Below are 11,473 nucleotides of genomic sequence, written 5' to 3'. Positions count from 1 at the left end.
CGAGGCAACCGCAAAGACGTGCTCTTCTCCACCAACTCATAAACATTCACATAGCTGATTTTCACGGGCTCCGGTTGATCTTGTACGGTGGCCTCTGCAGCGCGTCGCTGTGAGTTGCCCCTGCGTTTGTTGCGACACTTGATATCTATTTCGGAGATTTTCTGCGTTTACGATTTGAGAATAAGTATTGCGGGAGATTGGGAAATATGGCAGGAACTGCATAACGTCTGAGAGACCATACTCCGCGCTCGATATCGATCACTTTTCCGGTGATTATTTGTTTATACGACTTCACTTCTTGGAAGTGGGTGGCGCACACTTTGCATGTTTTCCCCAAACTTTGTCTGCGCGGGGTATCGCTCTCTCCCACTTTGCAAGGAGAAGCGGATCGGTGTGAGTGCCCCAACTTTTCGCTCGCGCGCGCGTCTCTCGCCCGTGTTTACCGTGGGCACGGCCTGCCGTGCGACACCGTGACTGAACTCCTGCACCCATCGGGCTGCCCTTCACGACACAGGACACTACTACGTGCGCTCCTGACATTCGCCGAGGCTGTCGGCCTCGCCGACCGCCTTTAGCTCCATCACATTTCCGCGGCGTGCTGCTGTTTCTGCTGCTCTTTCTCTCCCTCTACTTTCATTCCCTATACCCCCTGTGCAGCGCGGTTGAGGTGTCCTCTGCTGAGAGACAGTTACTGCGCTGCACTTTACCCCAACCTTTCCTTCCCATCATCAAGAATCTCCTTCTCTCTCTCTCTCTCTCGGCGGAGAGAAGTGCCTCTTCTCTGTGTTGCGCCGGTACCCGCTATAGTACATCCAAACACGAAACACGTTGGCATTTGGCTGCCCAGTCCTAACACATTTTAACAAAGATAAATCACACGCACCACCTTCCTTCAGACAGCGAAAAATAAAAAAAATCTGGCGTTTAAGAGTAGCAGCCCCCGCTAATTGCATGCTTGCAGGTCCCAAGGGCAACATGAGCACCCACACCGACCACACCATACCATACACCGAAAGCTGCTGAAGCGTAACTTACGCACTACTCACGATAATGCACACACACTTACAGGAAAAAAAAATCAGGACCACTTGACAAGAAAACACGGTGCAAATGCTCACGGCTACTGCAACGTCTGCAGCGCTGCTGCACGACAGCGTGGCTAGCGTAGCGCAAACTTCGACCGCAGCGCCATCTGAGTGCCTAGGCGCCAAAAGCGCCCGCTTTGGGAGGAGCAGTTTCCAAACTCAAAAAGCTTTATAAACGGTGACTGACGGGGCCGCTCTCATTGGTCTCCGCCATGGAGTTTCTAAATAAATACCCTAGTAAGAAATGTAGCGCTAGTGTCTACGGGGGTTCTCCTGAGCGTTGCCTCAACCTACATGGGAACGATGCACAGAGTTACTATCCTGGTTATATTAACTCTATAGTGTACTAGAATATTATTCTAGTACATTATAATTAACTCTATGGAATGATGGAAAGAACAGGCTTCGGATTCACTTCAATCTTTAAACTAGCGGCGTTTGCTTGCGACGCAGTAAACGAAGCTACACTCAAATATTATCGCGTAAAATCTAATTTTATTTCTGCAGTGTCTTAAATAATGCACAACACGTTACATAAACTTTGTATGACTTTGAGATGGAAGCATGGTTTACTATGGTTTATCACCAGGACACACCAGGGTATGCATTCTTGTGCAATTCTGTTCCCAATTTGACGCCAGAGAGTAATTATTTATTTAATTTTATAACAACAATAACAACCGTGCATGCGCTCATATAAAAATACTCATCAAGTATTTATGGAAATAAAAATTTTGTATTGTGAGAAAGTGTTGCGCCCCTGAGAGGAATGCTACAAGTGTCGTCTGCTACGACGCCTGCTCGCTGCGAACGCGAGACTTTTCTCGCAGACGACAAGCATTTGCGAACCTCTCGCTCTTTCGAAAGGCTGCGTCGGCTGTCACGATTGCTGAACGTCTTCAAGTACTTTTAAGCACATCTGCTCCACTGCTAGCAGGGATGCTTGAGGCCTCCTACCAGCTGTATGCTTCATTTTATTTTATGTTGACGTACCGCTTCCGAAGCGTTACGGCGTGGCTGCGCACTTACCCATTTTGCGACACTAGACTACAGCCAGGAAGCAGCAACCTTTCCTACCACAAGTAAGTTTGTGTTCTCAAAGTCCTAAAACACGAATTTCAATGAGCACATAAACGAGCAATGCATAATGAAGCCCTCAATAAAATTTGATTGTCAAGCCACTAGAAGTATAACTGTCTATGTCTTGTATCAGTAGGGCCTTCCTTTTTCTATTCTGAAGTTCCATAAAGCACGTAACGCTACAGCGCCAACCTAACACACTTAACAAACCGAGGTCCAAACGGTTGAAACGTGGTCTTTCAACGTTTAAGACGCCGTCGCTTTTTCGTCAGGGCTTCGACAACGCACCGCGACCCAAACATCGTCCCAGCCGCTGGCCCAGCTCGCTATCGCCACTTCGAGCAACATAACAAAGGCAGAGAGCTTTGCGTTGCACAGTCCCACTGAAGGTTACAGCAATTACGCTTGGAGCGAAACCGAAACTGCAAAAAAAAAAAATACTTGTAGACTAGTTTGCCAGTCAACAGAATGCCAATCCGTAGCCTGTACTTCCCATCATTCCCATGGTGGTTGAACGATCGCAGCGCCAGATTTCCCTCTAGTTATACTAATGTGAAACTCTATGGTCTCCGCCATAGAGTTAATAATGGTCTCCGACTATCGTGGCTCGCGTTATCCACCTCCCGCTGCGCGTTCGCTCTTTCATCTTTCGCTGCATTCGTTCGCTTATGGATTGATGGATGGATGTTATGAGCGTCCCCTTTGGACGTTATTTTAGGCCCTTGGCCTGACGCTCAATCGAGTTTCAAGGCCATCCAGGCGTTACTGAATTTTTTGAAAAGTACGGGCCTGGATTGTAGGCTTTGAGCATGCCAAATTGCTTGCCATATGTTTTACATCCTCCTTCTCTCGTCATTGTCATCCATCATGTGCCTCTTTCTTTCCCTCTCCCCCTTCCCCCAAAGCCGAGTAGCTAGCTAGATAAATACGCCTCAGGCCTTCCTCTCCGCATTTCGTATCATTAAACTTCTCTCTCTCTCTCTCTCTCTCTCGTCCCCTTTGGAACGGGGTGGTGGGTTGCGCCACCAAGCTCTTGTTATTATACTGCCTAATGTCCTAGGTAGGTTGAAAACGAGAAAAAGAAAAAAAAAAGACGCCATTAACTCCCATAACCAAATTTTCTGGCCCCTTTTGCGAACTTTGCTTTTGTACGTTTCCGTTTTTTGTCGTTTCCCTATTCTCTTCCACCAATCTTCCAATCGCCTGGCATGGCATGGCAAGAACTTTATTTTGGTCCAGAGAAACTAGGGCGCGAGGGCAAAAGCCCCCAGGCTAAGTCGGTGGCTCCGCCTACGTAGGCACCGGTAGGCCAAAGGCTTTCCCGATGTCATGAGCTCTCCGGACGGCCAGGAGTTGATCTCGGAGGACTTCGCTGGATATGCGCCAACTCCAATCCTCCTGAATGTTGAGATCCGAAACCCTTTGGTTGGGGCACAGCCAGAACATATGATCAAATAGACACGGAGTGTGTCCACAACTTTTACATTCCGCGGAAAAATCCTGGTCAATTTTGTTAAGCACAAAAGGTGTGGAACAAGATTTAGTTTGAATCATTCTTAATGTGACTGCCTGAGCTCGGTTGAGCTTCTGATGGGGGGAGGAAAAAATCTCCTGCCGTCCCTATAGTGTGAGGTGATCTCGTGGAAAGTACTAAGTGGGTCTTTGTAGGAGCCGCAGTCATCCTGGAGCAGTTCCTGATCTGATGCGCGGCATGTGAGATCTCGCACAGCAGAGTAAGCTTGCTCGTTAGGATTGCAGCCATTGGGGCTGACCGAGTCGCCCTGATGAGCTGAAAACCAGTCTAGGCGTGAGCTATCCAGTTGCTCGTAATTATGAGTTTTAAGACTGTGTATAAGTAACTTGTGTGCTTCCATTGAGGCGAAGCCGGCTGAGTAGTTCTTTATAGCTATACGGGAATGGGAGAAAATCGTGGAGCTTCTCCTCATTGTAATTGCAAGTGCTATGCTTGATTCTTCGGCGGCATGAATTGAGCTCGTTCTTAGTGACGCCGCGCTTATTATTTACCGTTCTTATCGACCACGGTAATAGCGTAGCGGTTGCCCGATCCATAACTAGTTGCATCGACAAAAAGAGCTGAGCTTTGTTGTTGGTGCAGTTTACCCAGAATGCATTTGGCCCTGGCGTCCTTTCTGTCCTTGTTGTGGACAGGATGAATATTTCTAGGTGTGGGGTCCACAAGTAATTGCGTCTCCACCTCCTTGGGTATTTTGAACTTAGAGACGTCTCCTCCTCGAGGCAGTATTCCGACTTCATCTAAAATTTTGCACCCTGGCTTAGTGTTGAAGAGTCTTGCAATTTGTGACATAGAATGCGCCTCAATTAGCTAATCTATAGTGTTATGAAGTCCTAATCTCTATTGCAGACTTGCTTACTTTTTCCTGCTCTCGCTGAACCCAAGGGCTTCAAGGAGGCCAGTGGTGCCTACATCGACCACTGGGCCGATATTTTCACATTCTGATAAAACATGCTCCATCGATTCCCTAGCTTTACCGCCGCAAGCACATGCTTCTTCTTCCTTCTTATATCTCGCTTTATAGGTGCGTGTTCTAAGGCATCCCGATCTCGCTTCGAAAAGTAATGAGCTTGCCTTTGAGTTATCATAAATTGTTACTTTCCTTATTTCGTTTTTTCCTCTCAAGTAGTTACTCATGGCCGCTTTCTTTTGCATTGCCGCCACCCATGAGATTACTTCAGCATCTCTGACTTTCGCTTGACGTTCCTTGTTGCTGTGTTTCTCACACTACAAGCCGCATACTTGCTGGTAAGCTTCCTAGTTCTCTTCCTCCACTGTGAATCAGTGTTTTTCCTGTACAGATACCTCAACACTCTCCTAGCCCATTTACTTTCTTCCATACTCCTCAGTCGTTCTTCATAATCAATTTTACTGCGAGCTTCCCTCAGTTCAAAACTAGTCCGGCCCATATCACCCTGCACAGCTTCATTTGTAGTCTTCCCGTGAGCGCCCAATTCGAGGCGTCCCATTGACCTTTGGTTCCCATCGAGTCCTGATTGTACCCCTGATTTCAAGCACACAACCGCATTTCCAAAAGTAAGTCCTGGAACCATTACACCTTTTCACCTACCCCGGCCCCCTAAAACCCCTCAAGCTTCGTAAAGTAGCGCCACGCTTTGAAGAATGCCGCCTCCTCGTCGCGCGCTCTGGCCGAGGCCGACGCCGCGTCACTATTGGCTTAATAGCATCACGTGGGCCCTCGCGCCTTGCTTCAGCGCCATTTTTGCTCGAGAAGCGTCTACGTAGTGGCGAGGAGTGCATGTTGGCGCCGTTGCTACGCTCGAACAGTGTAGGTGGCACCACGGTCGAGGAGGGAGCGTGAAAGAGAGGAGAAACGAGGAAAAGAGTAAATTCAAAATCTCAAGAGCATCTTTAGTTATCAGGTACAATGAGTGGGAAAAAAACTTGGCGGGGCGTTACGTATTTGTGGACCGGAAATAATTGCACAGAGAAAAATAAAGAGTTAGTGGAATGCATAAGTGCGGGTATTAAGGGTTTCGGGAATGATGCTGAAATTATCCTATTAGGTGACATGAATGCCCACATAAAGGATTTAGATGGCTATACCGACAACAACGGGTAGTCAATGCTAGACTTTTGTGAGCAACATAACCTCGTTATCGTGAATACAGGGCCTAAGTGAAGGGCAGATCACGTGGCAAGTGGGAAACCGGCACTCAACCATTGATTACTGTCTGATCACAGAAGGAATTCATGATAAGTTGAGAGAAATGGTCATTGATGAGGAAGGGTATAGCAGCATAGGGAGTGACCATAAACACATCGTATTGAAAATGGGATATGTAGTTGGGAAAAAGAGCAAGGAGTGCAAAGTGGCCAGTCCAAATTTGAACGCTGAACAAATAACAAATATTACTAGAGTCGAGGAAGAACTTGGCAAATGGCCAAGTAAAGAGTGGGAATATAGTGACCTTCTAAGTGTAATAACCACAGAAATACGCAAAGAGAAACAACATGGTCGCTGGAAAGGAAAAAGAACCCCGAAAATTTGGTGGAACAAGGTAATACGAGAAGCGATCGCCGAACGACATAAAGCATCCCGAGAGCAAAGGCAGGCCAAAAAGGCGAAGGTGCCACAGGATGAAATAGCCAGTAAATGGGAAATATACCGGGTTATGCCCCGGTTCAAATAGTCTATGGTTCAAATACTGGTGCAAGCAAAGATAAAAGGTGAAAATGAACGTTGGTTGCCAGAAATACGTGACAGAAAGAAGGCCGCGTCAAGAATGTTTTGGAACCACATGAAATTATTAGGCAGGAAGTCAACAACAACACAACAACATATGGAAGGAAAGATGGAAATGAAAGATATGCAAGATGGAAACAAACTGGAAGGGGAAGCGGCAATAAATTACATCCGAAAAATAACAGCCGAATGTGTTTGAAGAAAAAAGGAGCATGAAAGAGGCCCAGGTGGAAGAGGAGCTGGTGCTGACAAATTTCCACTGGAAGAAAGCCGAAGAGAAAATTCCTAAGCGCAGAGCCACAGGGCTAAACGAGGTTCCCGTTAGGCTGATTAATGAAATAGGACCAAAAACTAAGGAATCTCTGGTGAAAGCAGTGGAAAAACTTTCAGAGATAGACGAATACCAGACAGTTGGCGACAAAGTAGACCGAATTTAATTTATAAAGGTAAGGGGGACAAATATAGAATTGACTCGTATAGACCGTTGTCCAACACACACACACACACACACACACACACACACACACACACACACACACACACACACACACACACACACACACACACACACACACACACACACCCGCGTGCGCGCGCGCGCAGTGTCTATTTACAAACCCAGCGCTTGCTGTGCACACAACAATGCGCGAACGCGCCAGGAAATCATAGCAAGCAATCGGCGAGTTCCGCACGTACATGCATGACCTCCGCGACAACCATACCTGCCAATCCCGGATACCTCGTGCTGCACCATTATTTTTCTTCTTGCCTGCAATGATTCCTGGCTGCAGCGACAGATGGCGCTGCAGTAGGCCGGCGTGTCCCGTCCAATTTTGAAGGCTGAACAAATAGCAAATATAGTCACCAGAGTCGAGGAAGAAATTGGCAAATGGCCAAGTAAAGAGTGGTAATATGGTGAGCTTCTAAGTGTAATAACGACAGAAATGCGGAAAGAGAAACAACATGTTTCTTGGAAAGGAACAAAGAAACCTAAAAGCTGGTGGAACAGGGAGATACGAGAAGCGATCGCAGAATGACAGAAAACATCTCGAGAGAACAGGCAGGCAAAGAAGGCGCAGTTGCCGCAGGATGAAGTAACCAGTAAATGGGAAATATACCGGGAGAAAAAGTCTATGGTTCAAATACTGGTGCAAGCAAAATTAAAAGGTGAAAGTGAACGTTGGTTGTCAGAAATACGTGAGAAAAAGAAGGCCGCACCTAGACTATTTCGGAACCACATAAAATTATTAGGCAGGAAGTCAACAACAATACAACAACATATCCTAGACGAAGATGAAAACAGACTGGAAGGAGAAGCGGCAATAAATTACATCCGAAAAATAACAGCCGAATCTTTCCAAGGCAATGACGAGGTTGTGTTTGAAGAAAAAAAGAGCGTGAAAGAGACCCAAGTGGAAAAAGAGCTCGTGCTGACAAATTTCAACTGGAAGAAAGCGGAAGAGAAAATTCCTAAGCGCACAGCCACAGGGCTAGACGAGGTTCCCGTTAGGCTGATTAATGAACTAGGACCAAAAAGTAAGGAAGCTCTGGTGAAAGCAGGGGAACAAACTTTAAAAGATAGACGAATACCAGACAGTTGGCGACAAAGTAGAATGAATTTAATTTGTAAATGCAAGGGGGAGAAAGATAGAATTCACTCGTATAGACAGTTGACCATTACATCTGTAATATACAGGCTAGCAATGCAGGCAATCAAATTAAAGCTTCAAGCTTTAGCAGAGAATAATGGCATTTTAGGAGAACTTCAGAATGGCTTCAAAATAGGTAGGCATTTGGATGATAACCTTTTTGTTTTTAGTGTATTGAAATATCAAAAGTAGAAAGCAGACCATTATATGTGGCCTTTTTAGACATTACAGGAGCCTATGAAAACGTAGACCGCAGCATTTTGTGGGATATTGTGAAAGGGCAAGGCTTAGGTGACGATTGCCTACAGCTTTTGAGATATATTTACCTAGAAAATACCGTTTGAATTGAATGGAAAAGGACAAGGGGCGAGGAGAAAGTTCATATCAACAAGGGACTGAGACAGGGGTGCCCTTTATCCCCGCTGCTGTTTATGATGTACATGGTGAGGATGAAGAGGGCGCTAGGATGAAGTAATATCGGGTTTAATCTCTCATACAAACAGACGGGTACAGTAGTAGAGCAGCAGCTCCCAGGTTTATCTTATGCGGATGACATTGTGTTGCTAGCTAACAAGCAAAGTGATTCGCAACGTCTGGCTAATATCTGTGGACAGGAAGGCAACAATTTAGGTATTAAATTTAGTGTTAGAAAATCAGGTGTTATGGTATTCAATGAAAACAGTGAACAGACAGTGGAGATACAGGGCCAGGAAATACCTCATGTAACAGAATATAAATACCTTGGTATATGGATAAACGAGGGCAATAGATATGTGGAAACACAGGAAAAAACAATAACAGTGAAGGGGAAGAAAAATGTAGCCATAATGTAGCACAGAGCGCTATGGGGATACAATAAGTACGAGGTCCGCCGAGGTATGTGGAAAGGTGTAATGGTTCCAGGACTTACTTTTGGAAATGCGGTTGTTTGCTTTAAATCAGGGGTACAATCAGGACTCGACGGGAACCAGAGGTCAGTGGGTCGCCTCGCACTAGGCGCTCACGGGAAGACTACGAATGAAGCTGTGCAAGATGATACGGGCTGGACTTGTTTTGAAGTGAGGGACGCTCGCAGTAAAATTGAGTATGAAGAACGGCTGAGGAATATGGAAGAAAGTAAATGGGCTGGGAGAGTGTTCAGGTATCTGTACAGGAAAAACATTGATTCACATTGGAGGAAAAGAACTAGGAAGCTTACCAGCAAGTATGTGGCCTGTAGGGTGGGCAACACAGCAACAAAGATGGTTAAGCGAAAAGTCAGAGAGGGTGAAATAATCTCATGGGTGGTGGCAATGGAAAGGAAACCTGCCATGAGTAACTACTTTAGAAGAAAAAACGAAATCAGGAAAGAAACCATTTATGATAACTCAAAGGGAAGCTCATTACTTTTTGAAGCGAGATCGGGATGCTTTAGAACACGCACCTATAAAGCGAAATATAAGAAGGAACAAGAAGCATGTGCTTGCTTCGGTAAAGCTAGGGAAACTATGGAGCATGTTTTATTAGAATGTGAAGACGTCTACCCAGCGGTCGATTTAGGCACCACTGGCCTCCTTGAAGCCCTTGGGTTCAGCGGGAGCAGTGGAAAAGTAAACATGTCCGCAATAGGCATTAGGAAGATGCGATTGGAGGATTGGTGGACGAAAAGTAGGGAAACGACAAAAAACGGAGACGTACAAAAGCACAGTTAGCAATAGGGAATTAGAAAATTTGGGTATGGGACTTCATAGTGTTTATTTTTTTTTATTGTTTAACTTAGGTAGGACATTAGGCAGTAAAATAGCAAGACCTTGGTGGCGCAACCCACCGCCCCGTTCCAAAGGGGACGCTCATAACATCCATCCATCCATCCATCCATCCATCCATCCATCCATCCATCCATCCATCCATCCATCCATCCATCCATCCATCCATCCATCCATCCATCCATCCATCCATCCATCCATCCATCCATCCATCCATCGTGCTAGATATCTCCACATTATAATAAAACATGTTCTATCGTTTTCGTAGCTTTACCGCAACATGCGCATGACTCTTCTTCCTTAGTGTACCTCACTTTCCTGACATCTTGACCTCTCTTCGAAAAGAGTTTTACTGTGAGTTATCATAAAACGTTTCTTTTCTGATTTTTTTCCTCTTAGGTATTTACTCAAAGCAGGTTTCTTTTCCATTGCCGCCATCCACGAGGTTGTCTCAGCCTCTCTGACTTGGCGTTTGACGTTCTTTGTTGCCATGTTACTTACTATACCGGTCCCATATTTGGTGGTAAGGTTCCTAGTTATTTTCATCCGCTGTGAATCAATGTTTTTTTCTATACACATATCTGAACATTCTAGCAGCCCATTTATTATCTTCCATATTCCTAAATCGTTTATCAAGATAAATTTTACTCTGAGCTTCGCTCACTTCAAAACTTGTCCAGACCATACCCCCCAGCACAACTTCATATTGTAGTGTTCGCATGAACGCCCAATGCGAGACGTTCCACTGATCTTTGATTGCCATCGAAGCTTGATTGCACTCCTGACTTCGAACTAACAATCGCATATCGTAATGTAAGTCTTGAAACCATTACATCTTTCCACATACTTCGGAGCAACTCATACCTATTGTATCCCCATAACGCTCTCTGTTTCATTATGGCCGTATTTCTCTTTCCTTTCGCTATTAGTGCTTTTCCTGTGTCTCCATACATATATCGCCTTCGTTTATCCTTACACCAAGGTGTTTGTATTCTTTTACCCGAGTTATTTCCTGGCACTGTATTAAAACTGGCTGTTCACAGTTCTCATTAAATATCGTAAAACCAGATTTCTTAACACTAAGTTTAAAACCTGAATTCTCGCCTTCCTGTCCACAGATATTAGCCAGACGCTGAAAATCACCTTGCTGGTTAACTAGCAGAGCAATGTCGTCAGCATAAGATATACCTGGAAGCTGCTGATATACTACTGTACCCGCCTGTTTCTATAGATTAAAGCCGATATTACTTCCTTCTAGCGCCCTCTCCATCCTTACCATGTACTTCACAAACAGCAGTGGGGTTAAAGGGTACCCCTGCCTCAGTCCCTTGTTGATAGCAACTTTCTCCTCGCCTCTTTCCATTCATTTCATACGGTATTTTCTAGGTAAATCTCTCTCAAAAGCTGTATACAATCGTCACCCCCAAGCCTTCCCCTTCCAGAATATCCCACAAAATGTTGCGGTTTACGTTGTCATGCGCTCCTGTAATGTCTAAAAAGGCAACATATAACGGTCTGCTTTCTACTTTTGATATTTCAATACACTAAGAACAAATAAGTTATCATCCAAACGCCTACCTATTCTGAAGCCATTCTGAAGTTCTCCCAAAATGCTATTATTCTCTGCCCATGCTTGCACTTTAATTTGATTGCCTGCATTGCTAGCCTGTATA

This window comes from Dermacentor andersoni, chromosome 3 (genome assembly GCF_023375885.2).
Source record: "Dermacentor andersoni chromosome 3, qqDerAnde1_hic_scaffold, whole genome shotgun sequence".
Taxonomy (NCBI): domain Eukaryota; kingdom Metazoa; phylum Arthropoda; class Arachnida; order Ixodida; family Ixodidae; genus Dermacentor; species Dermacentor andersoni.
Note: the sequence above shows the minus strand (reverse complement) of the source record.